At 30.5% G+C, this 13421-nt stretch overlaps 1 protein-coding gene and 1 long non-coding RNA gene across 4 annotated transcripts in view; one reads left to right on the top strand and one right to left on the bottom strand.

Moving 5' to 3' along the window:
- Positions 1–13421, top strand: part of LOC127728273 (transcriptional activator GLI3-like) — a 140615-nt gene that overhangs the window by 22839 nt on the left and 104355 nt on the right. For 2 of the 3 annotated variants that reach the window (XM_052235561.1, XM_052235558.1), the window contains exon 3: positions 13241–13285. The gene's annotated coding sequence lies outside the window, so the exon portion shown is untranslated. Of the gene's footprint in view, positions 1–10724; positions 10773–13240; positions 13286–13421 lie in introns of all 3 variants that reach the window. The other variant, XM_052235560.1, reaches the window with a different exon arrangement.
- LOC127728368 (uncharacterized) overlaps positions 1–13421 on the bottom strand; it is a 242517-nt gene that overhangs the window by 162912 nt on the left and 66184 nt on the right. The window lies entirely within an intron of this gene.

Here is a 13421-nt window from a genome sequence, read left to right as displayed (position 1 = left end):
AAAAATAACCAGCTACTGTCTGAAAGTCAGACAGTAGCTCAAAAGACAGACAACAGTAAAAAAAGACCAGTAATATATTCTGAAAGATACACAATAGTCTGAAAGACAGACACTTGTCCAAAAGACTGACAATAGTCCAAAAGGCAGACAATAGTCCAAAAGACCATTGACTCACATCATGTTGCTCATGAAAAAAATCTCAGAAGTTGAATTTTTGGATAAGCACGAAAGTAGGACAGAATTGTGCTTATGGAAAATGAAGCAGATGTTACCTTACAGTCATGATGTTCATAAAACTTTCAAGACAAATGTCTGGTGGTCAGCAGGAATGCAGTCCTATAGTTCATTTTGTAAACAAAGTTTATGAATAAGAATTGAAAACTGCAATATCTCCTTGTAGACACTCAGACCATCATTAGCAGTAGTTTTAATTTTATTCTGCAAACATTGCTTTGTTTGTGAATTTATTTTCTGATTAATGGGACACAAATTAATCATCAGCCTGCTTAGAGTTTAAATCACCAGGAATCAAAATTTGTTGTATCTCAAGTTATCCAACATTTTTAGTTTGATAGTTATGGCATATATTAATTGTATACCAATAATCAAATTAATTTTAATTAAATCTTTAAAGGCAATACACATTCTGAATAATTACACCAGGGAGGTAATTATGAAAGACATGCACTTTATACAACAATGGCCTTACATTTGACAAAACTCCTATGTTTGATGTAGGTATATGATTACACTTAACCCTTTGATGTAGTTCTAAACAAAGGCATATATTTGAGAACAACAGGGATATATTTTGTGTTTTGTAGCTTTGTATATTAAACCTACCTGTCTTTAGGTATATCAGTAACTTGTATCGCTACCGCATTGACAGTGACTGTAGATTATAGAGACGATTATGAACAAAATAACCTAACATGTATAATAATCCTAAAACTATTTGTTTTATTATACTTTGACATGGTTTAAACTTGTAATTTAGATATTATCCATACATAATTTTTTGAGGATTGAAAATTATTTTTTGGTTAATGACGGATTTGGTTTCGTGACTACAAAATGATCAAAGAAATAGGTATTTTTATCATAGTATTTTCTTGTGTTAGTGAACGAAATTACTGGTAACCTTCATTCATATCTACTAGTTATTTTAATTGGTGTTTTGGGAATTTTAAATTTTGAATCATTTGCTTTAGACTTCTCCTTTCTTACAAGTTTTTAATTGGATTGGCATGAAATCAGATTTTAAACCAGGTAGAGTAAAATGTACATTTTGTTTCATATTAAAGACCCGTTTCCCTTGTTTTGTGTTATCTGAAATGTTGGTCATCATTTCAGAGTCCACTTTAATAACATATAAATAGGTGACACTATTTTTGAATGCTGAAGTGTGACATTTCCTATTTCTATTTGATCTTTAAATACATGCTTTCATTTAGGAAAAGATTTTTCAATTGTTCTCCCAAATCTTGTACTCAATTTTTTAAGTGTACGAGTGTTCAGAATGCTTGCAAGTCATTAACTTTGACAAATTATGATGAAATTAAATCCTTGTTAATTTCTTGAAAGTACACTTATAAAACATTTGCACTTGTAAAGTAAATACAATTTTCATATCAATTTGACTGCTTCAAGTATTCATTCCATTATTTCAGTCTTAGCATGAAACACATTGAAATTGTTGCTTGTAACCATGGTATAAGGTTTTTATCTTCATGTCAGCCTAACAGTGATCCTAAGAAAGACCTGTCATGGAGTTTGTGATAATTGTTCTTCACATATGACTTTTACAATAGTAATTTGTGTAGAAATTTTTGGCTTGGTGTTTAACTCGGATTAAGAAATGTTTTAATGAATGGCAAATAAGGAGTTGGACATTGTCATTGAACAATGGAGATTTGGAACATATGAAATGCCGACTTCATGGTATTTTAAATGAAGAGATGTTGCTGTAGGAGTCCATGTAAATAGCGGTTTTGTAATACGGACATGATATAAAAGACTATTTTGTTAGAAGAAAACAGCATCATTAGAATAATTTTTATACTTATTTTTAAACTTTATTCAGTCATACACATTCTGTGTTTTGATTTTATTACATGTACAGATACCGTACATGTGATTAATTGATAGTTGTTTCCTTAATAATTAATTGATACAATAGGTAGGTCCTATAATGAGGGTCGACAGAGATAGAATGCCACTGGAAAATGAGGGTATATTTGATAGGGACAGAAATTTGGCATTGCTACACTCTGGCCACCCACAAACCCTTTAAGAGTTGTAGTTAGGGTTCTTTACATACAAATAGCAAGGAAATCTGTCCACACTAGTATAGTAATGAAAAATATAATGTTCATTAAAATCCAAGTCATTACTGCAAGCACGAAGTAATGCAGCTGGAAATATAAATTCTTAACAAAGCCTCACCACGAAGGAAAAGAAAGTAAACATTTTTGAGGAAATGCCTGTACCAAGTCAGGACAGTTGTTTTCATTTCGTGTGATGTGTTTGAGCTTTTGATTTTGCCATTTGATAAGGGACTTTCCAATTTGAATTTTCCTTGGAGTTCGGTATTTTTGTTATTTTACTTTTTGTTAGTCATAAATTTGCATACATTTAATTGGTATGGACCATTTCTGTATATGAAAGTAAAAAAAAGAGACCGTGACTGTTAACATAGTTTAAATATACTACACCACTTGTCTGGTCTGATTGATTAATGTCAGAACTTGCTTCAGTGGTAATCTAAGATTAAGTTTACTTCATTCATTAAATGTTTCTTCTTTTATAAAGTCAGTGATTTTCTATACAAAAGACACATGACTATAAGTTAGGCAAAATGAGGTGGTATGGGTTTGTATGTACATCAATCTGGTATAACCCCAATCACATTTAATGTCTGTACCAAGTTAGGTTTGTATGCACATCAATCTGGTATAACCCCCATCACATTTAATGTCTGTACCAAGTTAGGCTATTTAGAGCTATATTGTTCATGATTGTTTGTCTTTGTTCTATTTTTTTGTAATTTCATCTTTTATTTATGTGTAAAGTATAAAGTATAATGATAATGAATGTTGGACTCATATTGGATAGGCTGTGAAGCGTTTAAACAATAGGCCAATCTACATGTACATATATCACAAAGCAATTAGTAATGATATTAATAGTGAGACAGTTTGTTAGCTATTCTTCAAGACTGTTTAACAGAATGTCCAAAACACAATCTGTGAAATTAAATGTGTACAAAATATATGGGAATAGGGACTGCAAATGTATGGTCCCTACCATATATAAACATTTAACACTGTTGTTTCATATCGAAAGGCTAGTCATTACATAAAAATGGAAAAAAAAAAATACTGCACAGTACAACGACCATATCAACCTGCGATTGACTCCTCTAAACAGCCAAACAAACAGCAACAAGCAACAAATGGTCCAGATAGCTTGACTTCATACAGGTACAAAATGTGGTGGGATTATACCAGTTTTATGTGGGCATGAACCTGTTTACTTATTTAAATGACTGTTGTGATTAACCAAGTATACTGATTAGTAAAGTGTAGAATGCCTTATTCTCTTATGGTTGTGGCATGGTATCTATTTCTTGCATGAAGAGATATTTCTCCTATCACACTGCTCAGAGTGTGATACGAAATAATGATATGAAAACTGTGTTAATTTGATTGTCTTATCCAGCATCATGAGACAATATTAAGACATTTCCATTGTCATTGATAACTTTCAGAGGTAAAGACGATGTACATTTCTTCCATGGCAACAGGTATATAGGATTTCTTCAATAATATAAAAAACACTCACACTTTTTACCTGGAAATCTTCTTTTTAACAAATTTTATTACATTCTGAAGCGTATAAAAAGTTTTAAAATGTCTGATGTTTAAGTTTGACGCCGGAACTGGACATATGACGTCGTGCTGATATGTGCGAAAGATTAGATCAGTGATTCACAGAATTTTTAATTCAACTCAATAAAAGTGTTGACCATAACAGAAATAGCTTTAACGACTCGTGAGAATAGGATATCGCTTGAAATCGACTCTTGTTATTTAATTTAAATAGTAATAATAAACTCGCCACAGGCTCGTTTATTATTATATTGAAATTAAACAACTCAGATGATATCAAGTGATATCCAATTGTTATGAAACCTATAATTAATTGTCATGATTTATATATATTTTGATATTTGGGATATTTGAAAAACTTAAAATTTTTTGTTTGTTTTACCAACAGTGCATCATATAATTTCAGTATAGAAGAATAATGTAATCCAAAAAAGCTGGTGTAAACAGAAGAACCTCGAGGTGATTTTCTAAAACCCATTTATCTACTTTATATAAACAATATGTTTATTGTTGAGATTAAAATCATTGTTTTAAGTTAAATGATTCCTGAAAAAACAACAGAAAAGCATGAAACCTACCAATTTTTTTCAAAGAAATAGACAGGACTGACAATAGATAACTTGCTCCTTATAAAACTACAAAAAGAGGGCAACACAACTTTATAATTATTATGGTCATACATTGCTTTAGCTTTTGTCGTTTTTAGTCGACGGTCAACATAATTCGGGAATATTAAGATTATATATGAAAAAGGAATTCACAAATTTTATTTATCTAATGCTTGTGAAAAATGAATTTGAAAACTAAGAGTTATTTTGTCCTACTTGCATTTTGGTTTTTTAATAAGAATTAAACTGAACATTATGGACTAGAAAAGTTTTATATTCAGCTTGCAAGAAGCTTTAAGGAGTTCCCGCAGCTTCCCTGAATTTTGTAATCTGGCAATTCAGAAATGACTGCCACCATTTCTAGAAATGCCACAGCAACATCATCTAACTTTAAATTTTGGTTCATTAAAGATATAGGTTGGGAGTATGAGCTATTATTATAATACTGAATAAGTTTGGTTTATATGATCCTGAATGGAGCATTAATGGTAGAAAGGTCAATTTAGGTCTATATACTATAGGCCTGAAAAACCTTAAACGCTATGGCAACGACAAGACTTCTTTCCAATTTTCTTTTCTTTTTTGATTTTTCAAAAAAAAAAACATCAAAATGTAGCATAAGATTTCCTGCAAGTTTCAATCTTACTACACATGTAAGGAGCTTTTGATTTACCACAAATTTGTATATCTGATCGCCCAAAGGTATGACAACAAGTAAAACAAACAAACAAAATCCACTTGTCAAAAACTTTGGAAGCTGAGCCAGATACCACCTGTATCATATTGTTTGTATTGAGACAATACTGAAACCTAGTTCTTATAACACCTTGTCTTGGTTGTTCTGTTTCACATCCTAACTTTCATGTTGATATTTATTTCTCAAGAAACCTCAACTCAGTACGATTTGTAATATTTGAAACTCACTTAAATCCTTTATGTTGGGTGTCTTTTTAATGCCTTTTGGTTCAAACCTATAGCATGGACACACAGGTTTGTTTTTCTTATAATGCAGGATATTTTCTTACAAGATAAAGTTGAAAAGCAGTTAAGTCAATTATACTTTAAATAATCCATTTCTGTAAAATAACAAATTGAATGATACATGTTTGTCAAAATTGTCAATATTTTATGTCAGTGGCAGTTTAAACCCCAATATTGACTCTAATGATTATGTTTGATCTGAAAATACTAAAGATTGACTGGGACACTTCAGGTAGATCTGTGATATACAGACGTCTGCATTGTTCCTTGTGAGGTCAGTATAAAATCTTAAATGTAGTCTCTATCAATTCTCAAAAATTCAGCAATCCTCTAAATTATGAGGAGATGATTGAAGCATTTAGTTTTATAGAATTGAGAAAGCCATATTTTATGCTAGGTTAATAGATTGATGATAGCTAAAGCTTAATGAGTCTCATACTTTCTGATTTTACTAAATCTTAAAATGAAATGCTCACTATTAAATTTTCGAAAATAATTAATGCTGTTGTTGCATTGACCACTGGTTGATGGTAACCCTTAGATAATCTTTTGCTCTGACACTACTTGCTTGTATTGAAACCATCACTGGTTGATGGTAAACTAAATAATCTTTTGCTCTGACACTACTCGCTTGTATTGAAACAATTGGATGACTCCTTAAGGAGTTACTGGTCTTAAATGAGAACAAGTTTTACTAATTATGGTGTTTTTGCTTATTATCTCAAAAAATGTAATATACCTGTAGGAACTGTCAACAGCAAAAAAGATCTACAAAAATATCAGTATGACAAAATAAGGAGTTATTGCCCTTATTGTTGTTTTGTGCTTTTGTCTATTATCTCGAAAATGATAATGGAGAGGTTGAAACTGTAAACACTTAGTTCATTGATACAAGATTTACAAAACAGCCAATAGATTTACAAATAACGTACAATAAAGTTAAAAATAAAAAAAAAAAAAAAATGGCATTTTGTTACCAGATGAGCAATTCAGGCTCTTGGGAGCCTTTTATTTTTTTTAACATTGGGATAGATTTTTAATTTGGAATAAAAAGACACATTTCCCATGAGATAAAAATTTGAAGTTCAAATGCCTGAGTGGATTTAGGATTGGATAATGCTTGTATTTTGACAAAAGCAGAAAATATAATGTTTATCAATAGTTAACAGTTTTTTGTTGCTATGTCTATAATATTTTTTTTAAACCAAGATGTCATTAAAACTAATTGGATATCTCACATTTATCATGCTTTACAATAAAATAGGGTCAAATTGCTGACGGACCCCCTTCTGAATTATTGAAATCTATAATTTTGCATGAACCATAATGTCTTGGTTTGAATTAGATGCACCCAATCGGACTAACACCCTCTTGGGTGTATATGATGCTTGGATCTGCTACTCCTAGAACAGATATTTTCTCCTAATAGTGGATAAATTGTATCAAATAAATAAAACTTGATCGGAAATGGGTAACTCTTTAAAATTTCAATTTATTTAATGTTTGAAAAAGCTTACCATACTTTGAATGAAAAATCTAATGGATAAAAAAGAAAGAAAAACATTAATAGAAAGAAAAGAAAAGATAATCACACAGTAAGTATCAGGTGTATTTTTAATTGATTCATATGTCCTTAAATATACCCGATACTTGTGAGGAATTTGTTACTGACTGGACAAATAGACTTGTATATGGGTATAACGATATTAAAGTAGAGATAAATTAGCCCTATTAGATCGCTTCATCATATAGTCTTCTTCATTTCGATATTTTAATGGACTTAAAGGGAACATAATTTTTAAATGAAAAACGTAATTTCTCTTGAAATGTGTGTCCTTGAACAAAGTTAAACTACATATAGAACATTTAAATGTTTAATGTTAGTCTTTACAATTAAGTTCCCATTTTTGATGATCAACCATCTTAAACTGGATTTGGATGACTTCCTGTTCTTCACTGGAGTTATTGTATAACTTCATTTACGGTTTAACATCGTTTAAAAGTATCCTTGTCTTGCTTTTATAAAGAAAATCGTCAAATCTATTGACAGGAAAACTCTCGGTATATTTACTTTGTTAATGGCAATATTGACATTCATTATTGAATTAGACTGATCAGGTTCTGAGGATAAGTTTTTTGTTTGATTTTTTGTGTCTCCGTCGGAAGTCTTGCTTAACATTGAATAACTCTTTATTTACTTTTATTGAAATGGTACAATACAAAGACTTGTAATTATAACATTGAAAGAGGAGATTTTAGAATTGAACATACAGGCATTTGTAATTTGAGTACACATTTTATATAGGTGGTTCTTATTTGATAAAGCCACAAACATTTGGCTATGCATTATTGTTGGTGAAGTATGAAAATACAAGTAAAATCTTTGGTAATGATTGAACATGATTCTTTGCATTTACTTGAATGTCTGAGCAAAATTTTTAAATTGACTGATGACCTAGGAATGTATGTTTTTAAGTTGATGGAAAACCCTGCATCTTGTAGAAAATTTCTCATCAGTTCTTGAAAAATCTTCATTTTACTCGAGGAAATGATGAAGGGACCATTTAAGTGACTTCATACTCTTTAAATTTAATCTAGGCTCCTGTTAATTCACAAACATAAGTCCTTTTGTCTTCTTGATTTAAAGAAAATAATTTCTAAATGGATTTCATTATGGGATTCTGAATTTTTTTAATTGTTCCACTCTTTAGTCTATATAATATAACTACCTACTTACCATTTTTCTTTACTTATGAAAAATTAAGATGTGGTATGATTTCCAATGAAACAACTCTCCACCAGAGACCAAATGACAGAAAAGTTTACAACTAAGGGTCACCACACAGCCTTCAACAATGAGCAAAGCCCATACCACATACGGTAGTCATCTATAAAAGGCCCAGAAATGACAAATGTAAAATGATTCAAAAGAGAAAACTAACGGCCTAGTTTATGTACAAAACAGTGAACTAAAAACAAATATGAAATACTGCAACAAACGACAACCACTGTGAATTACAGGCTCCTGACTTGGGACAGGCACATATAGAATGTGGCGGGGTTAATCTTGCTTGTTGGCGCCAAACCCTCCCCTATGTCTAACACCCTTATGGACATGCATTTTTAATAGCCTGATATAGATTATCTTGTACTGAAAAATGTATTTTGGTGAATAAAAAAAGTATTTGATCATAGTACTCTTTGAAATAACAGTGATCAAAACAATTACCTACTTAAATTTCTCATTTAACAATATGTTGAGGGGGAAAAAGATGGTAGAAAAAGGGTTTTGTAATATACTTTTATTCATTAGAACAGAACGTTTCCTTATTTACATTTTAATATAAAAGTAAATTAATGGACAAGGAAAAGACTTAAGCATATTTAAAAGTTTTGACACAAGCAGTAAATTACATCATGATCATTTCATTTGACGCTTGTACTACATCCTAATGTCAATCAAAGTGTGATCTTAATATAACATTGATTACCCTTCTATAGCCAGTAGCTATTATTTTATTAAGTTTATGTACTTCTGTACACTTATTACAGTTTATTCTTGTCTATTTGTAAACTTAGATTTGGCAAACTTGGAGAATCACTTTTTTCACCCTTTTAGGAACCGTCAAGTCAATTTATGTGTTGGAGGTTATTGTTTCTATCCAATTTGCTGCTAGTCAAATGCTTATTATGTCTATTGCTTCTTTGAAAGACATGTAAAAAAAAATTGAGATGACTTAGCACCTTGTGAGCTAGCAATGGAAAAAAAAAATTATATGATGTCAAATAAGATCTTGACCTGAAAAAGTTTTGAAGTTTTGTAATTGTCTCACCCCTTCAAAGTAGTGGCGATTGACTTTTAGGAGTGCTGTTTTTGTCTGGTGTAACAGCATGGTCAAGTTTGTAATTAGGTCAGTTAAAAGGGAACCACTAATGGTAAATGAATGATATTTGGTATGCAGTTGTATTAGTATTATCCAATCTCATTTCCATTGAGATTACATGGCCTAGCCCCCTCAGTCATTGTTCATTGACTTTGTAATTTTGCATAGTTTACATGTTCAAGTTTGTGATTAGGTCAGTTTAAGGGGAACCACTTATGGTAAGTGAATGATATTGGTATACCGTTTTATTAGCATTGGCATATTTCATTTCAATAGAAATTATTTAGCTCTACACCTTCAGTCATGATTCATTGAAGTGTTTTACTGTTTACATGTTAAAATATTGCCATTTGAATATTAACATTTGCATTTTACTATCAAAGTTACATACAGGCAAGGCATATATCTGTGTCAACAGTTTATGAAGTTGACAACAGATGCTTGAGGTAGGAACATAGTTTCACCGTGACCTGTACTGATGTGATTGTATGTCTAGTTTGTAAGTTTTGTTTGTAATTGATGTAAAATTATTCACAAGGCTATTTAGGGCTGTATGTTCTTGGTACTTGGTCTATTGTTCACAGCCGCTTGAGATATTCATAACATTTTATTTTTGTTTGGTTCAGAATATCAAGATATACATACTTTCCTTTTTTTCCAAAATCCATTGATTCCTAAAAAAGAGTTATTGCCCTTAAATTACAAGTTTTGCAAATTTTGGGTTCTTTTGGCCATTTTCTTGAAAACTGAAACATATTGAGAAAAAACTGTAATCAGCAAGAAATATTTTTGGGTATGATAATGGGTAGAGACAGTCAGAAGTTAAAATTCAACAAGAAAAGATCAACAAATAAGCCAACATTGATATAAAGAGCTTCTTGTTGTACACTCAAATTCTAGTAGTAAGGGCTATATTGCATTCACCTTGTCTGTCTGTTCCACAGTTTGTCTGACACTTCATCCAACACATTATTGTCACACTTCTCTAAGGTACTACTAAACAGAACCACATCATATTTGGTCAGCAGTATGACAGTGATGAGTTGTAATGTGTGAGGATTTGTGAAGATTTATCACACACTAATTACCTGTTAATGCCAACACTCTGAATTTTTCAATATATTGAAAGAACTTAATATTTTTGTCATTATCACTGTATCTACACTTCATCCAACACATATTATTGTCACACTTTTCTTAGGTACTACTAAACAGAATAACTTCATATTTGGTCAGCACCTTGGCAGTGATGAGTTGAAATGTAAGAGTGCTTTTCAGATTTGGCAAACACCCACTTTGATTAGTTGCCAATATTTAAAAATTTTGCAATGTAATATATTTTTTGTCACACATTTTTTCAGCACTACCAAATTTCTGGTTTGAAGATTGACAGTGATGACTTATAATGTGTAAGTGCTTTTAAGATCTGTCAGACACCTACTTCCTGTTTTCTGATGGGAGTGGGCTTAGCAGCATGCTCTATTTTTTGAATATATTAGTGTGCCTGATGAATCAACACTGAAAAAATTAATACCTATAGGGAGAAAAAATGAGCAAATCCTTTTATATTATCAGAAGTTTTACATACAACTAGCTTTGGCAAAAAGGTATTAAACTCTTTAATTGTTGTATACATTGAAGACTGTCTTCTAATGTATGATGGATGCTCAACTGTGAATGTCTTTTTGGTATTTTTTGTGTCTGATTGGGTTGTTATCTTATTGACATATATATCCAACATATCTTTTGATTCATATACATTTCTATTGCAAATAAACTGTTTTATAGTGTTAGGATTATAGAATAAATCATAAAGATATACTTATTATAGTATACATGATATTTAGTTAGATGTATTTTTGGACATTTATAGATAAAACATGTCCTGTACAACTTGAGGACATTTATTGGAATACTAGTTAAGACATCCAAGTTTTTGTACATTGAAGTCATATCAGAGAACATTTTTTCATTCATATTTCTAAAATTTGCTTGTTTTACAATTTAAAATAAATTTTGTCAGGAATTTGTTCAGTCACATTTCACCTATGACAGTTTATCTGAAAGACAATTCATATGTTTACTTCCTGTAAAATTTTGGTTTTGGTAAAGAAAATATTTATTATTTCCCATTTGTTGTCCAGATAAAAAAAAGGTGAAAACAAAAGTCACTCCCTTTTTTAAAAATATTTTCCCATTGATTTACACAAAAATGTAAATTTTTATAAAGAAAAATGTGAATTTTTATAAATGATAAATGTAAATTTTTAGAAAAAAACAGATTCAAAAACTTAAAAAATGACATTGTAATGAAATTATTTAAGAGGGAACTGTCTCTTGTCGCTGACTTTCTTGGTTCATTTGTCCATTGAAGGACCTTAACTAATCTTGATCATCTGAAACATTTGCTGTTTAAATTTCACTATGCTAGTACTAAAATGTGCAGTAAAATTTCAATTGCTTTAAGTCCTGTAAGGATTTGCATAAGAATAAGATGTCCATGCTCAGTTTGTATATCACTCTGATATTTTTTCCATAATTTTTTTTTGATAACCATAATAAAAGTTAAAAAAAGCTAAAATGTCATTTTGTTACTAATGAAGTATATTTTCCAGTGAAAGAAAAAAAAAAATCATTTCTAAATAAAGCTTTACTTTACACAAAATTCTACTGATTCAAACAACATATTTTCAAACCCAATAAAATTTATCAGGAATTTGTATCAGTCACATTCACACCTATATTTTATGCTTTGGGGGTTTAAATGTTGGTCAGAATGGACACTGGTTGTAGTTTATGTCTGGAGACATATAAAACCTTTTATGAAAGTAAACAATAAGTTTATTCAGTATATGATATATGGAATAATATGATCATATTCTAATGGGACAGTAAGGTTGTCACCTCAGTTCAGTGATTTGGTCACCTGTCCATGTGGTTTAAATGACTTGTGATGTATGGTTATGATTTCATGTGGAAACTTAGATGGCAGATCTTAAGATTGATTAAAAGAAGTAAATAACCATTAGTGTTACATAGTGTAACCATAGCTTTATGTTTCTGAATCTACCAGTTAAAACAACCAGAATGTCTTGCAATAAATACACTACCATTGGAATAAGGCCATGAAATATATGAAGTACCGGTAACAGTCAAAACTATGTCTTACCACTTGTATAAAAATATAAACTATGTCTTACCTCTTGTATAAAATATAAACTATGTCTTACAGCTTGTATAAAATGTTCTATTTAATTTTCCTAATGCAGAAAAGCAGTAGAAATGAGTTTCACTAATATTTTTTGAACTAGTCTAAAAACTGAAAAAAAAAATGTAAATTTTTCATCAGGGACTTTGAAATTGGTAACAAATCCACCACAAAAGCATTATTTTCTGAAGTATTCTTAATACCAAAGGTGGCATTATAGGATATGATCACTCTTTAAAAACATAACCCAATTGATATCTTGTTCATTAGAATCACATCTGATTTAATTTGCTTAAAATTCTTACATATCAATATTCCCAATAAACCATCATTTTGACAAAATATAAAGAAATCCCATACACTGATTACTTTTGAATATTGCCTTTTCATATGGCAAGCCTTACGAAAACTCACTCAGACATTATAAAAATTAGGAGATGTGATATGATTGCCAATGAGACAACTATTCACCAGAGTTAAAATGAAGTGATAGTAAGCAGTTATAAGCCACCGTATGTTTATTTGTAGCAAATTAAATGAACTTGCCATAATATACTGCAAACTATGCAACATAATGTTGGTGGAGGATCTTACATTTATATATGGATTTTTAAGCTCTTTATTTCAACTTAAAAAAGGAATTCTACATATCTATTATTCTCTTTTCAGGATGTTTTAGTATTAAAGAGAAATAAGAAGATTTTTGCACAACAGGTAAACTATTGGAAAGGAGATATTGAGGGGACATATTCTTCAAAGGTGGCATTATAGGATATGATCACTCTTTAAAAACATAACTCAATTGATATCTTGTTCATTAGAATCACATCTGATTTAATTTGCTTAAAAT

This window comes from Mytilus californianus, unplaced genomic scaffold (assembly GCF_021869535.1).
Source record: "Mytilus californianus isolate M0D057914Y unplaced genomic scaffold, xbMytCali1.0.p SCAF_2, whole genome shotgun sequence".
NCBI classification, from domain to species: Eukaryota; Metazoa; Mollusca; class Bivalvia; order Mytilida; family Mytilidae; genus Mytilus; species Mytilus californianus.
This window is presented reverse-complemented; position numbering and strand designations above follow the sequence as displayed.